General features: G+C 46.5%; 1 protein-coding gene across 1 annotated transcript in view; it reads right to left on the bottom strand.

The window, feature by feature from the left end:
* The window catches only part of BASP1 (brain abundant membrane attached signal protein 1), a 67,944-nt gene extending 56,352 nt beyond the window's left edge, over nt 1–11,592 (bottom strand). The window contains exon 1 of the mRNA XM_036020248.1: nt 11,333–11,592. The gene's annotated coding sequence lies outside the window, so the exon portion shown is untranslated. The remainder of the gene's footprint in view (nt 1–11,332) is intronic.
* Between the last annotated feature and the right edge of the window lie 5,137 nt (nt 11,593–16,729).

A 16,729-nucleotide genomic window follows, 5' to 3' on the forward strand; every position in this document is an offset into this window, starting at 1 on the left:
TGCCTGAGAGCAGCGCACCAGAGCCAAGACCATTCGGTACCAAAATAGAGGCTGGCCAAAAAGTCTGCTTAGTTTTTTCCATAAAATGAAAGACACATTTTTAATTTTCACCAATAACTTTGATTTGGATATTTTGAGTATGTCAGCTACCTCCCACATGTTATAATGTTGATTGTTCTCAGTTGATGTCTCTGATTGTTATCAACTTCAACTGGTCTACCTGACCATGGTGCATCATCCAGCAAGAAATCTCCAACACAAAACTTCGCAAACCACTTTTAATGCACTCCATCAGTCATAGCACCTTTTCCATGCACTACACACATGGTTTATTCTGTTAGTGTTTCAATTGTGTTTTTACCTTTCTGGAAATAATAAAGCATAATATGCCAAAATGTTCTGTATTTTATTCCATCTTCAATATTAAAATGGCTACACAAAAATTCACCAATTTTGATAAGTATTTTTAATGCACGCTGCTATGACAGCTGTCACAATACAATCTAACAATTGTTTTTGAATGAAGTTAAAGACAACTAAGCGCTCCTAGAGCCATGTTATGGGGGGAAAAAACAAACAGACTTTCTGGTGCAACCAATAGAATTATTTCTACACCCCCTTGATGTTTCTGCAAGAATGCATTGTAATGCCCCAAAGAATACAAGTTTCCTTTCAAACCGATGACAACTTAGTGTTCGTCATTCAGCTTTGAGTATTTGCCTGTTATCAGCCAATTTCCTGAGGGATGTAGATTCTGACCTGCAGTTCCTGCTGATCCTTTCAACCCAGATCAAGCACCACAAATTCCACCCATCAGACAATTCGCAACAGTACTTCTTGGACTGGTCCCCTTCATGAAAAAGAAAATGGCTTTAAACTGTAATTCTTTCCCAGATGGGTTTGAAAGCCAGTTTTCCCTGCAGAACCTTCAGAGGTCCAGGACTTAGAGATAGGAGATGCCCAAAGGCAGAGGGCAGTGCAGGGGATTGGTCCAAAGTTTCCTCGTAGAATGACTGTACCCCCAGATTCTCTCCTGGCCACTCAACAGAGGCCACCAGCTCCATGCTCTCTGGCTCCACCCTTGGCTGGAAACGTGCCCTGGACAAACTGACTCCAGAGGCCACCAGGCTGATTGTTACTGACGAGCACAGAGAGGGTGAGGCACAGGCTAAAAAATGGGGAATTAACTGAAAGTCGGCCTAATGATGGTTGACTGCCTAGCGCATTTCCGAGAACCTGGTGCCAAAAGACCTCAGCCAGGAAGATACCCCCAACAACAGATTGGAGGCTTTCTCCGGAGAAATGGGTCCCTAATGAAAAGACCGACTGGCCCCCTAACCAAATTTTAGTTTAGGCGCTTTTTATAAGCCCACTTGTCCACAGCTCTGCTCACCACAGAGAGCTTGCACACATTTCTTTCAAGTATTTAAGTCTTAATTATAAAAGGACAACCAAGGGTCACCTGGTATTTACAAAATTTGCAACGTGAACTAAAGGAGCCTGGTAGGAAGAACACAGAGATGGTGTGAGGCCAGGGTGTGTGTTTGTGCCCTCAGAGCTATTAGAGAAGAAAGTTTATGGTGAAATAAACAGGAGGACAGACAGAAAGACATTACTTGGGGATTAAAATAGCATCAGTGACATACACATTTCAGTAGAGGGTTAGTATATATACTATGGAATAAATCCTAGAAAGTAAAACAAATATCAAAAAATAAAACAGAGGAAAGGAGTCCTGACTGGCATAGCTCAGTGGATTGAGCGCGGGCTGTGAACCAAAGCATCGCAGGTTCGATTCCCAGTCAGGGCACAACCTGGGTTGCAGGCCATGGCCCCCAGCAACACACATTGATGTTTCTCTCTCTCTCTCTCTCTCTCTCTCTCTCTCTCTCTCTCTCTCTCTCTCTCTCTCTCTCTCTCTCTCCCATTCCCTCCTCTCTCAAAAATAAATAAATAAAATCTTTTTAAAAAAGAAAAATTTAAAAAAAAAACAGAGAAAGGAAAGGCTGAGATCTGAAACAAGAGGACCAACATTTCTGGAATTCCAGAAAGAGAACAGAAAATGAGAAAATTGTCAACGAGAATTTGGAACATTTTCCCCAGAACTGAGGATCACAAGGGTCCAGATGAACATGATGCACTGAGTGCCTGGCACAATGAATAAAAAGATCATCTTGAAATATCAGAACCCTAGAAATAAAGAAAATACTCTAGAACCTTCCAGAAAGAAAACAATGCATGTGGAATCAGGAATAGGAATGGAAATGTTAGAAGAGGATAAACCATTTAAAGTTCTAAAGAAAATTTGTTCTTAATCTAGAACTTTTTACCCAGCTAATCTATGTACCAAAAGTAAGGGTAGAATAGCTTTCTCAGACCTTTGAGGACCCATCAGAATAAGGGTTGAAACCGGTAGGTGAGAGAGGAGCAGGACATGGGATCCAAAAAGGAGGGCGTCCAACCCGGGAGGGCAGGGAAGTCGCAGGATCACGACAGTGCCGCCGATGCGGACAGGGCGGGTCCAGGTCAGAGCCCAGTGAATGCGGTCCACGGGGTGAAGCTCTCCCCACAAAACCTGAACCGAAAGGTTGCACGATGCACTGGAGGATTTGGAAAATAATACTAACAGACACTTGAGAGAGCATCTGGAATGGAACACGGTGATAGTTTCAGAGACAACAAAACAAATGAGAAAGTGTGGCAACTGCAGGAAAAAAAAAAGTTTATAAAAAGAAATGAGCTCCTCCCCTCTAGTGGGCTCAGCGGTAAACCATCTTTACATAGTTGTCATAGCAGTGTAAACACTGATGCATACCTGAATGACGATGAATTGTGATGTGTTAGCAAAATGCAACGATGAAAGGGGAGGGGAGGACGGGAGGAAGAACAACCGAGCACCCTTAGCAGAAACGCAGAAAAGTGACGATTCAAGAACTAGAAGATGAGCAGCAATATTCGGGGGAAACTGTCGGGAGAACCGGCGAGGAATCGGAGAGGAAAGCCTGAAAGGAAGATGCAGGGAAAGATGGGAAGGAGCGAGGAGGAAGGTGTTTTTCCCTCTAAGCTTTTTACTGCTGATAATATTTTACACTGCACACAAAAAAATACTTTAAAAATTTTTTAAATAAAAGATGATGAAACACAGGCTCATCATCAAGGAAAACCAGTCCAGTTGGGGAGATAAGACACAAGCATGTAATAGGGAATACAGGGATTATGTTGTAATAACTATGTATGGTGTCAGACGGGTACCCAGGCTTCCTGAGGCAATTACTTTGTAAGTTATATAAATATCTAATCACTACATTGTACACCTAAAATTTATATAATATTGTAAATTGAAGAGTAAATGCAATTTTAAAAAAGACACAAGCATGGAAAATATAGAATAATAATAAGAGTTTCAGTAGTAGTTAAAGACAATCATGGTCACTGCCTCACCAGGCAACTGGACTAGTGGCCCAGAGATGATTTCCAGGGTCACAGAGGAGGGCTCCCGGCAGCCTCTACTTCTGGGTGGTGGGGGGCCGGGGGGGGAGCTGCCTGCATCTTTCTGGAAACAGTAGAATCGTCTACTTGAACGTGGCCAGGGCAGTCCAAGGACTCAGTCACGTATTTTATCATGTACATATAATTGGTATATTGGTATTTGTGTATTATTTGTGTAACATTAATTTTTCCCTTCAATCGTGTGCAGGATCGACAGAGCTGTGAGGCCACTGTCGTGGCTGATGGAAATTCCAGAAGGTTTGGGGACTGCAGAATGCTATGCTCAAAATTCCACTGGAGAGAAAGGACATAATTAGTCATAGGGGTTGGACTTCATAAATATTCACAATAGTGCAGGCGTGAAGCAATAATGAGCTAGATGAGATTAATCTATCAGCCCTTGCATTGGAATGAAGGAATACATTGGAGAAATACTGCCAAGCATCAGGAAAAGAGACAGAGTGGCTGGTTTAATAGAATAGAGGGCACTTGTCATTTCACTGCCTGCTGAACGCGGCTGTGAACAGCACAGAGCAGAAAAATTAGCGCCAGCTTTGTGAGAGTGCTGTCCCTTGTTCAGCCGGAGATGGGTGTATACGATTCTGCTCAGAGCCCCATCTTCAGGGCCACACAGGATTATGTACCCAGGCGCACTTTCCCGGTGCTCTTACTGAATTATTAATAACCTCCCTATGTCATCCCTCCCTGTTTTTAAGGTGCTTTCACACTACTGGGGTGTTTAAGGTACAAACACGTAAACAACAGTTAACGTTTCTGTGGCGCTTAAGAGGCTCCTGCTGTCGCTCTCAGACCTTTCCACACAGGGCCCCTTAATCCTCACCAAAAACTCCCGTGAGCTGGTGGCATTATTAGGACCATTTCACAGATGAGGGAAAATGAGGCCCAGAGAAGATAAAGAACTTGCCCACACTGAATTGGCCAAGCGAGGTTCCAAGCCCACGGAGCTCAGCTCCAAACCCACACTAACTACTATGACAGCATAATTAGTGTGATTGCTCCAAAACACCTTCTCGAGAGTCACATTTCCTTCTGAGATCTCAAACCGTTCGATTCTGTACGTGTGCCAAGCTTCTGCTCCCAATTCTGTGAATTTATAAAAAAGCCAATTGACTCTCTGTTGACTACTGAAGAAACAGAGAGCTTCAGCTCTAGACATGGCCCATAAATGGACAAGTCCATTGCAATGATGGAAATGCACACAGTGACTGAGGTCATTGACCTCAGAGGTGCAGCGGAAGGTTGACAAATACATTAACTGTAGAAGTCATGACTGAGTAGCCCTGCATGGAAATGTTTTCAATGTCATCTTAGGGCATTGGAGACTATATTACTTTTCTGTAGCTACCTTAACAAATTACCACAAGTTTGGTGGCTTAAAACAACAAAAACCTATTCTCTCCCAGTTCTGGAGACCAGAAGCTCAGAACCACGCTGTTGGCGGGGCTGTTCTCCCTGGAGGCCTGAGGGGACAATCCTCCCACATCTCTTCCAGCTCTTGGTGGCTGTCGGCATTCCCCTGCCTGTGGCCGCCTCCCTTCAATCTCTGCTCCGCCATCACACCGCCTCTCCTCTGTGTGTCTCTCCCACGTGTATCTGTGATAAGGATACTTGTCACTGGAGCTAGAGCCCACTGGGATAATCCGGCCTGAGCTCCCCATCTAAAGACCTGTGATTTCATATATCTGCAAAGTCCCTTTTTTCCAAATTCACATTTACGTGTTCCAGGGATTAGGATGTGTGGATACATCTTTCACAGGGCCCATCATCCCACTCACTACAGAGACACCGCCAAAAACCAACAAACTGAGTCCAATAGTTGAAATGTGCAGCTAATACAAAGGCTAGGAAGACACAACAAGGCAAACTGAAAGATGCACAGCAAATGGAACTATGAGGAAGAGTATGCGACATGCGAGTTCTCGGACTGCACAGAATACGAGGCTGCGTTCAATTGTGTAAATGTCCCATTGTTGTGGTCTATTTGGAATAGCACTCGTAAGTAAGTTTGAAAATATGTGTATACACATATTTGATATTATACACAAATATCAAATATGTGTATACACATATTTGATATTATACACAAATATCAAATATGTGTATAATAAGGCCTTTATAGAAAAGAAGTTTGAGTATGGCTAAGAGAAAGTTTAGAAGGTAAAATAACAGATTCCAGCTGAGCAGGTGAAGGCTTTTGAGAAGGGCTCTAATGTTGGCTTTTCTTCAGCTCATGGGGTTACTGGTAGGGTCCTTACCCTCTGAGCAGCTCAGAGATTGGGGGCAGGTGTGAGATGTGAGTCCTGAGCCCAGCCGCCGCGCCCCCCCACCCCCATCTGAGAAGGGCTAAGGAGCCCCAGGCCCAGTGTGGCCTGTGTGGAGCAGATGGGGAGTGTCAGACTCTCCAACCACAATTTTAGTGCATCTCTGCTTGTCTGCCTTCGTCAAGTGAATTAGTGACGACTTTGTATCATGGGGAAATTCAACTATGTGATTTTAGGCTCATTCTGGCTCTAAAGGTCTGTGAACTTCCTTTTTGAGAGGGAGCACACCTGGGCGTTGGAATGCAACATACAGGGACACCTGGGTGAGACGCCACCTGTGAGCACTTCCCGGCCTGCCAGGAATGATTCCCGCACCGGCCTGCAGGAGGCTGGCAGGATTCAGCAGACAATCCCTTTACTTAGGTCCTGTGCGTCCCCAGGAGTCTCTGAGGTCTGACCTTCTCACATGCTCTCCACAGCAAGCAGAGGCCAGCGGGCAACCTGTTCTGTAGCCCCTGGAGGGCAGACCCCCTCTCAGAGTTCACCTCTCCTCACACAGCAGTGGCTGGGGGGCTGAGTCCTCCTTTCAAACAAATAACACAGAGGAGGTGACCTCCAATTCTGGCAGGGGATGTCGAAGTTCAGGGACAAAGTTCTCCACGCCCCCGAAACCAGTCACAGACAGGTGCCAGTGCCGGACAAACCCCCCCTGTTCCAGGGTGACACAAAAGATGAGCAAGGACAATTGTCTGTGCGTGTCTCTGTGTGGATGTGTATAGGTGTGTATAAAACACGTTTTCTCCTGGGAAGTAATGTATTTTAATTACCTCTTGTATTAAATTGTTCTTTCTTTATGAACTGATAGTGATAGATACCAGGAATTGTTTTATTATTGTGAATTCATTTTCAATGCCATTACATGGAAATATTTTTACTTATAAACTTGTTTTCCCTTTTTTATTGTTCAAGTACAGTTGTCTCCATTTTCTCCCCACCACTTCCCCCCACCCCAGCCATCCCCACTGCCCACCCTTGATCCCACCCCCCTTTGGCTTTGTCCATGTGTCCTTCATATGTGTTTCTGAAAACCCTTCTCCCTTTTCTCCCCATTATCCCCCTCGCACCCCCACCTCTGGTTACCGCCAGTTTACTTATAAGCTTATAATCGCCCATTAAAAGGTCGTCTCTCTTTTTTTGGCTTGTTTTTGTAAGATCTAAAAATCTGAGAGTTGCTACAGTCGCTCTGTAATTACCTCAGAAAAGCCTTGAGCACCTCCCCCCCTCCCCCACTCTGTGACCCGTACAAGGCAATCCCCACTGGAATCCCTGGACTTGGCTGCCCTGCAGGCTGCTGGGAGCTAAAGGGCAAGGGAGGGAGGCCGGGACCTTCACTTCCACCCGAGTCAGGGGCCAGGGTGAGAGAGAGCACTGTGGTGGCCAGGGGTCTGGGTCTTCACTGAGGAAGCTGGGGACGAAGTGACAGGCAGGACATCTGCAGGCAAAGCAGTAAGAAAGTGGCCTTTATCTGGGGACCTGCTGTTTCCTCCCCACCCACTTGTCACAAGCCCTCTGGCACCAAATAGATGTCAGACTCTCACTGAATGAATCCATATCCTTATCCTGCTTTAAAATGTTTTAAATCATAATAATCTCAGCTTTAAATCTCCGCTCTAGTCGTGTTTGCTGCATTTTCATTTCCTCGATACACGTGGCATGTTACCAGCCTCACCTCAGTAGCCATCGCGGCGACTTTCTTCTGTGCCCTTTTTTTTTTTCACCTGTGCCTTCTCTCCCCTTTCCTCAAACGAGGAAGAGTGGATGTGTAAAAACACTCACGTGAACAAGCAGAGGATTGTACATAGACACAGTTTGGTCACGTGTTGAAGTGCACTTCGGTTGGAAGAAAAATGAGAAGCAAAATATGGGCCCCCTTTAGAAAACAATGAGTTTGTTAAAACGCTTTCTTCATTTCTGCGAAAATGGATAGAATGCAAAAACCTTGTATGGCATCGAGGTGTCCACCAGGGGGCACTGCAGTCAAAGCACACCAGAAGGGGCTCAAAGCCTTGATTTACTCCACCGTGGGTAAACTCAGGTCATTTCATTAACAACGTCAAAAGTGAATTGTTTTCACAAAGCGAGAGGCCACTACTTTTACTTTTTGCTGAAGGGGAAAAAATCCATTTTCTGGCAGCAAAGTAGCTGACTCTTGGCATCCAGAATTGGCTCTTTACTAAGGTCAACATACATGTGCTAAGGAAGCCTGAACGCACTGGAGACTGCGAACCAAGGTCAGGCCAGAGATAACAGGCGGGTCTTGTGATTGTCACGCTGCTGAAAACATCCTCCCTCCCACCTTTCTCTCCCCGCTCCCCTGCTCATAGTGACAGACAAGAAAATGTTGGTGATTCGCACATGCTTTAAAATAAGATTTAGGACGGGAGGGTCTTGAATTTCATGATGCATCTGATATCTCCAGCTGACTCCGGCTCAGTGGGGGCGTAATCTCCGGGAGCCACAGAAGGCCGGGAGCCAGCCTGCGCCGCGGCGGCAGGGAACGCAGAGGAGGAGACGTGGGGGTGCATGCAAGCGGCTAGAAACACATGTTCTGATCCATTTTTTAAAAATAATTGACCTGTGTATTAAAGTAACTCCATTTCTTAAAAACACTTATTTGTTAACCCAAAATAAATTTCTTGGACTGCGAGGTGAAGAACGACTAAGGGTTAGGAGGGCGCACGGTGAGGACCCGGGAAAGGAGTGAAGGGCTACAGCACAATTCTGCCCCCACAGCTCGGTCCTGAGCTTCCTGCCTGCCCTGTGCGACAACTGGCCAGGAGCCTCACCCACTCAGAAGTTCCAGAGCCCGGGTCTCTCGAGCAAACTGTAGATACTTTCTTACGCAGTCAGTGTTGTGGGTTGAATTATGTCCCCCACAAAAACATACTGAAGTCTCAATCCCTGTATATATGTGAATGTGACCTTATTTGGAAAGGTCTTCCCAGATGCAATCAAGATGAGCTCATCGGGGTGGGCCCCCATCCGGTGTGATGGTTGTCCTAGTAAGAAGAGGATCCCTTGACAGCGAGATGCACAGAGAATGCAATGTGACCGCAGCGGCTGTGGCTTTAAGCCCCCAACTCTGTGCTACTTAGTTAGTGCATTCCTAGGAAACCCGTGATTATGACCCAATTCAGAAACAGTAGGATGGAGTTCTGGGAATAGCCATAAAGAGATACTTGACTGACTGGACTCAAAGTTTTAAAGATTTTTTTCCTGCTTTTTCCTTTTCTCTCCCGTTTTTCCTGTCTACCCAATACCACTATTTCAATGTTCTAAACAGTAAATATTATCTTGATTTATCCTTAAATGCACAGCTCTTAGTGATTTCTAGAAATGTGGTCATTTTTTTCCCCAATGCATCGTGTAAGTCTCCTCGAGTATCCTGAAGCTTGACAGTCCAGTTGGCATTGTTAAAGCACTCTGCTCCCTTGAGCTGCTCAAAGGATTTAACATAAATTTTCCTGATTCTTCATGACATCTTAAAGAAAAAGAAGTATAGAGCTAAATTAATCATCTTGTCCAAGTCACACAGTCTCTCAGTGGATGATCAGGATTGGGAGACAGACCTCCAAATTCCTCATATAGTGTCTTTTCTAAATGGCATGCAATTACATTTTATTCTTAATATCCACCTATAAGAAAACGGGGAATAAATCCCCCAAAGTTATGGTCCAGCCAAAAGTTATCTTTTCAGTACCTTTCTATATTTTGGATAGAAATGTCTAGGATACTCTGGGAATTTATAAAACTTCAAACCAGATGACACAAATACACTGTCCTGTTCTAATTTCCCAACCTCCACAAGGACTTTTCCACCCTTCCTTCCCACTCCATTCTGAGAGCCCCTGCACCTCCTGGGGTGATGGGAAAGATCAGGCTCCAGGGGAGCTCAGCCTTTTCCCCACCTTTCCGGGCTCCCCGCGTCCCTGGGACAGGGGTCGTGAGCATGCCAACCCGGCACCAAGGCCGCTCAGGATACCTCGGAGAGCACTCGATCTGACTCCCTGCTCGCCACCACACACCTCCCCCGAGAGCAGTGCCGTCTGAAAGGTCAGCATGCTAGGAAAAACCCTGGTCCTTGCTCTGACTCGGTGGGGCTGATAGACTGGAATTTCCAAAACTACCAACAAAAAAAAATTTTTTTTTTCAAAGAAAATCATGGAGACAAAGAAACAGCGGAGTTAGTCCCACAGCTCACAGAGTCTGTCCCAGTCCTCATCGGAGCACACACAGCGAATTCAGATGACAAAGACCACCTTGTGGCCTCGCGGGGTCCCAGCTCTGAGTCATGGCCACTGAAAGGTGTCGTCTCACCCCCATGCCAGCCAGTTCCTAGATCATTTGTCCCCGGGGGTCAAATTTGTTACTGGCCGGAGACCCAATCTCCAGGGAACAGGTCAATGATGAGATTCTTCACATATGATCTGGCTGAAGAATTATGAAAATGTAACCACAGAATAAACATGACATTCACACACAATGAATGGCATGTGCATCACAGCCTGGGTAGATGACAGTGAAAATAAGCCATCTGACTAAGGTTGGGAGGTTCCAGGTTAGTGCTACAAAAAGAGGAGGATGTGATGGGGAAGGATGAAGGGACACCACAGGGAGGAGCACGGAGGGGCTGGGGCACGGAGGCCGGTAGGTGGTCATCAGAAAGTAGGACAGGCATTCAGTGGATACGCATGTCCCGAGTTAAAGAAGGCATGGAGCTCTGCTGGGGAGCGGGTTGTGAAGTTCCGAGGAACGTTGAAGTCTCCCCAGATGGTTGTGGGATTTGAGAAGGGAAGCAAACAGGCCAGACACGATACAGTTTACAGCTACTGTGTTATGCCAGGAATGTGCCAGGCACTTTCCATGGATCTCCTCATGACATCCTCACAACAGCTCCACTCGGCAGGAAGTACTATTATTTTCATTTTGTAGACGTGCTAACACTCTAAATAGTGTTTAGTAACTTGGCCAAAGTCACACAGACTGGTAAGGACAAAGCAGAAATTAGAATCCAAGACATCAGATATTGCAGCCAGAGTCTTGACACTGTGTATGTGCACACACATACCCATTTACACACATAAACTTACATCTTAATTTCATTGGAAAGATGGGGGGAAGCAACCACCAGGAGATCCCATGGGGGATGGCAAGGAGGAAGGAAAGAGGAGAAGAATTACAAAATATCAACAGAGAGATGATGTATTGCAAAAGGAAATACAATAAATTGTAAGCGATCACAGAACATTGTTAGAATGCTGAACCCCCAAACGGGCTGATGAAATGCAGAAAAGTGGAAAACCATGATACTCTGGAGAGAGCCAGATTTCAGCAGGGTCTGATCCTTCAAAGACTCTGAGGACACACAGGGACTACCCACCATGGAACAAGGACCCCCATAGCCCAGTGAAAAGGGTTGTCATGGGAACAGAAGAGGAGCCAGGAGTCCTCAGAAAAGGCCCTCGGAGCCCCAGGTGCATGAGTACAGGAGGAAACATTACCAGAGGGGCCAGAGCTTGGGTGATCGCTGGAGACAGCAGGATGCCAGGCAGGACGGGACTTGCCAGCCTCCAGGAGCCCCACAAGTGTCTGCGTGTTTCCTGTCCTCCGAGCCTGCAGGTCGCTGGGGCCAGTGGTCAGCTGGTTGCCACCCCAGTGGAAGGGGCCTCTTTGGGGCCACAGATACGGTGAAGGAGGAAGGAGCTCGGCTGCACCCAGCTGGTGGATGGGAGCTGCCAGTCCTCGCAGGAGAATTAGCTGGGCTAGGAGGCTTACCCTGGCAGGACAGTGTGAAGGTAAATAATCGGGCTAATAGACATTCCTTTTTGCACCGGAAAATCTGGAATGGAGAACAGTTTGCTCTAAGCATGCACCCTCTGCTTGTCTGGGATGGGTGGGGCAGGGAGTTACCCAACAGAGCAAGATTTGTAGTAATTATCATGATTAACAGCCTAAAACTGAAGCACCATATTCCGGCCCCCAGGGTAAGTTGAAGTACGTGGCAGATGCGTGACTGATGTCGGGTCCCTGGTTTCAGTCTATTTTTCTAGTCTTCCAGTCACGTTTCTCTTTGGGAACTGTCTCAAGCAGCCACTAACTGTGTGTCAGAACTTTCTCAACCGTCTTGTACTCTTGTCGTCTCTGACCTCCGCCAGCCTGGAACATGCTGAAACCGTTTTTGAGCATGTTTTTAAGGTTCCAGGAACACACACACACATAGTCGCCTTGGAAGATGAGTTTGAACCAAATGTCATTGCTGCTTCTGTGTCACTCAATGGCTCTTGCAAACAGGGAATAGCTCCATACTAGAGCCATGACCGTTTGTCCTGGCTTCTGCTTCCCTTTCCTTTTTTTGTTACAGAAAGTTCCAAACACCCCACTTAAACGATCCTCAATTCATTTTGGCCATTATATTCAATAGACAATGTTCCTTAAAAATAAAGGAACAAAAATCCATTAAAATGGTGCACAAAATTTGAAGCAATTCCTCATTCCCTCCTTACTTCCTCTTACGCTGGAGTCCACATTGACATAGTTTCCAATACAAATGACATACAATCTGTTTTTGCAAACTCTTCCTAGATTCCGAATTTCAATTTCGATTTCAGTTTATGGGAATTAGGAGCCTCCTTAAAAAGGAATTTATCTCATCATAACTGAGTATTCTGAATGTGAGTCTGAAACAAAACTGATTATTTATGCCAAGCTCACATTTTACTTCTTGGGGATTTTAACCACATGCAGCGAATTCCAGTAAGAAGCTTAAGAAATTTCCCAGCTAAAGAAACACTGGTGGAGGCAGGCCTGGGGGCTGGGGGTGGGGCAGGGACGAGGAGTGGTACGGATCACATTTGACTCCTGAAAACACCAGCCAAGTCATGCAAGTTCGTGTTTCAGACTGTTTCAAGAAAAAGAATCCGTGGGAGATCATTTTAGGGCGAGTCAATGGAGACCGTTCTAGAAGGACTGAGAGCCGTCCACTATTCTCCAGTCAGGAAGAGATAGCCCATCTGTTGGGAGTTTCTCAAAGGTAGTTTGTGATTTCCTTCCTTTATCCTTTTCTTCTTTTTTGTGGTTTGTTTGTTTGTTTTTTTAAAGAGAGCAGCCTCACTGAGGAAAAAAGGATTTATATTATCAATAGTAGCCGTCACATGGTCACTTGCCAAGATCTATTTTCTGTGAGCAGGTGATAGTGAGAGAAAAAAATATGAGCAGAAGGTACCAATTCTAGCTCAAGATCTAGCCGTGTCCTTTGTTACCAGAGTCATCTGAAACCTCCCATTGTGGGATCTGGTGAACTCAAAGGACTTCCCCAAAATACTAGCCATGTACGTCACAGCACACAAGAGGTCTGGCATGGAATAGATCAGGGCATGAAGTCTTGGCTGAGGCACCTCCCCTTCCACGTGTGCTTCTCCCTGGAACAAAATGCTCAGAGCAGATACGTCTGCAAAATACATGCAGTCAGTCCCATGGAGGAGGAGGGAAGGGCAGAGACCCACAGCTGTCACACACACACACACACACCATACACAAACAGAGATGAGGAGACACCATCTCCTGGGGCATGAACGCCCCAGCAGGCCCTTCACCACCAATCAAATACCCCCCGAATGGAAGAGTTTCCTCAAGGCCCCCCAAGGTGACCTGCATCTACCTGGGACAACTTTTCTTGTTCTTGACCATCTACGCAAGTTCAGTGGACAAGACCACCTTTGGGAGAGTTAGTGGCCTAGGTTTTATCTGCATTCCATTGGGGATGGGCAAGTTCTTGGAGTTGGGCGGCATCATTTCTTCAGCTCTGATGTAATCGGAGGCAGCAGGCCAGATGGCTTCTGAAGGTCTAAAGCACAGGTGGCAAACGAGCTGAATCCAGCCCTCCACCTTGTTTTATCCGGCCCAGCGCCTTGTTTCTACCCAGTGGCAACGCCAAGCTCTCACATAACTATTAAGGAGTAGTTACATTTATACAATCCTAAAATTTGAAGGCAACCACAAGGCTGATGTGGCCCCCAGTGAAAATGAGTTTGACACCCCTGGTCTAAAGGCAGCTCTGAATTCCTCGTGAACCAAGAACATGCAGGACTTGGCACCTGCCACATCAAACCTTAGGTCCAGGCATTGCAGCTGTGTGACCATAGGAATGTCGCTTGATTTCTTCTATAAACTGGAGAGAAAAATTCCTGTGTCACAGGTTAGGATTGAATTTCTTAACCATAAAAAGCGCCTGACTTATGGAACAGGTCATAATGTTAGAACTCTCCTTTCTAAAATGCCATGATTTCAAACATGAAGGAATCTGGGAAGTTTGCCTTTCTGGAACACAACTAGATAATTCAATCCAAAATATTTCCCACTCTAACTTATTACTCATTGGAGGACCGCAATTACACAAATCTGGGTCAGCACTACTGGAAAATGCTGGTGAGATAAAAGTATTGCACAGTCCCTGTCTTCTGTGACATACTCCACATATTTCTTTTTCCTTAGTTGTTCCAAGTCACTTAGAAATAAAAGAAATGGTATGTGGCAAACCAGGCTGGGAAAGCGAAGGCTTCCCAGAGTTTATATTGCTAATTAAATTAAGGTTTCTAGCAGATCAAGGACAAATGACTGAGTTCAACAGAATATTTCCTTTGATGTCAAGATTTTTTACTTCAAAGACTAGCCAGCGGGATCGTGCAGGCGGCGGCCGGGGGCCCCTCCTCTCCCTGCAATGGGAAGCTGACGGCGAAAGAACTTTCAAGGATCTGCTTCAGAGCGGTGTGAACACCTGCGGTGGTTGGCCCTGCCCAGGCCAGACTGGGTGTGAGGGAGCTTAGGAGAAAATAAATGAATCAGAAGATGGGAGTTCGAGGCTTGGGTCTGCCACTTACCCACACCGTCTGACCTCCTTACGTGACCTCCGTCTTCACGTTCTCCCGTGTGAAATGGGAGTATGAAACCTCACCTATTTATCTCACGGGTTCACATGTAGATAACATTGGGTCTTTGGTACACCACGTACTGAGAAAAAAGAAATAAAGAAATAAAACCCCAGCAGGGTCCTATGGCAGGCTCTTTTCTCTCCCAGGAAGACGTTTTCCTCCACTGTGTCTCTGGTGCGTTTTTAGTAGTTGGTGTGCAATAATCCTTTGCTGAATGAGCGAAGGATCAATGAAGAGTGTGGTGAAGGATGCGCCCCCCTCTTGGGTCACCCCGTTTATTCTGCCATTGCAGTCCTGGCTCCACTTAACCCGAGGACGAAGTAAAAAAGAGTACCAGAGTTGGGGAGGGGAAGGTAGGGACAGCGAGAAAGGGCCACCCAGCGGCAAGGAAGGCAGGAGGGTGGCTCTGGGCTTGGAAGGGAATTTCCTGCGACACTCACCAATAGGAGCCTGTGCTGACCCAGCTTGGTGCGTTGCATGATTTTGTGGACAAGAAATTTTCAGTATTTTCCCCCCAAGTGCGTGTTTACTTCTGACTAAATGGATGGAACACTCATGTGTCATCAAATATTCATGAGCCAGAAAGGACAAACACCCTGATTATCAGCGAAATACCACTTGGAGTCGGCCCGAATTCTTAGTCACAGAGGAGAGCCCGGCAGCTGGGGAAACCCAGATGTTGACTCCATGATGACGACTGAATGAATAAACTTTAAGAACATGCACTGTAGCCTTTCAGAGATGTTTTCCAAGTCTCCCCCTCTCTCTGAGCTTCTCATTCCCATAGTACCCCCGGATGAACTTCATTTATCGGGCCAGAGGAAAGGGGCAGATGCTGGGAGGCTGAGCTCCGCTGTATGCTCCGGGCCTGCTGGACAAGTGGACACCCCCGCAGGAGTCTCCATCCAGGTGTTTCAACATCGGCATTCCCAGGCCTCCCATCGTCCTTGCTCTGACGACGGGAAGGTTTCCTAATCCATGAGTGCTGTGAATCAGCCCTTGATGGAGGAGTGACTCAAAGGACTGTGTGGCCGTGTGCTCAGGATGAAAGAGACCCACTCAAAGAGACTGTATCGGTTCAGATGTCTGAGGCTGCAAGTCACAGGAAGCCCACCGAAAGTGGCTTCAAACATGATGACGTGGGTGCATCTCACATAAGAAGTCTAGAGATAGGTGGTTCCAGGGTTTTGCGATTCTCTTGGTTATAGAAAGACAGTATGGTGCCGTGAAGAGGGGCCCACCTCTGCCGTGGGTTTCCCTGCGTTCAACTCCCAGCTTTGGCACTTCTTGGTGGTGGGACTTCAGGCATCACTTAACTTCTCGGAGTCTCTGCTCCCTCCTCTGTGAAGCCGGAGATAACAATAGCACCTCCCTCCCAGGGTGCTTGTGAGCATTAAATTAGTGAGCATATGTAGACTGCTTCGCCAGGGCCTGGCACGTAAAAGCACTATATCAGTGTCTGTTCTTCTCTTTATTTATTAATATCATCCTCTCCTTGTCACGGGAGTGCCCAAGGCACCAAGTTTCACACAATGTGCAGGGCGGGAAGGGAAGTGTGGGAGGGGGACTGGGCAGAGGATACGAATGACACAAACTTCTCTCGAGCGTATGTCTCCTTTCGCCACAAGAAAAGTCTTCCCAGATGCCCCTCGTCCTTTACACTGGAGCCTACAGGTGAGGATGGGGCCGCATGGGGGTGTGTGGCAATACTTGGCAAAAGAGGACTGGAATGACCATGGTTTAGAGTCTTTGTGCTATCTGACATAGAGGTCGCTGGCCACACGCAGTGATGTAGAGTTTCATTTAAATTAATTAAAATTAGAAAGCTAGCTGCTCAGTCGCACAAGCTGCATTTCAAGTGCTCAGTAGCCACATGGGGCTGGTGGTCTCCACGACAGGCAGGGCAGCCAGAGGCAGATCCCATCCTCCCAGAAAGCGGTGTTGGACAGCACTGCAGTCAGAGTTCCTGCG

Source organism: Phyllostomus discolor, chromosome 3 (assembly GCF_004126475.2).
Source record: "Phyllostomus discolor isolate MPI-MPIP mPhyDis1 chromosome 3, mPhyDis1.pri.v3, whole genome shotgun sequence".
Lineage (NCBI taxonomy): Eukaryota > Metazoa > Chordata > Mammalia > Chiroptera > Phyllostomidae > Phyllostomus > Phyllostomus discolor.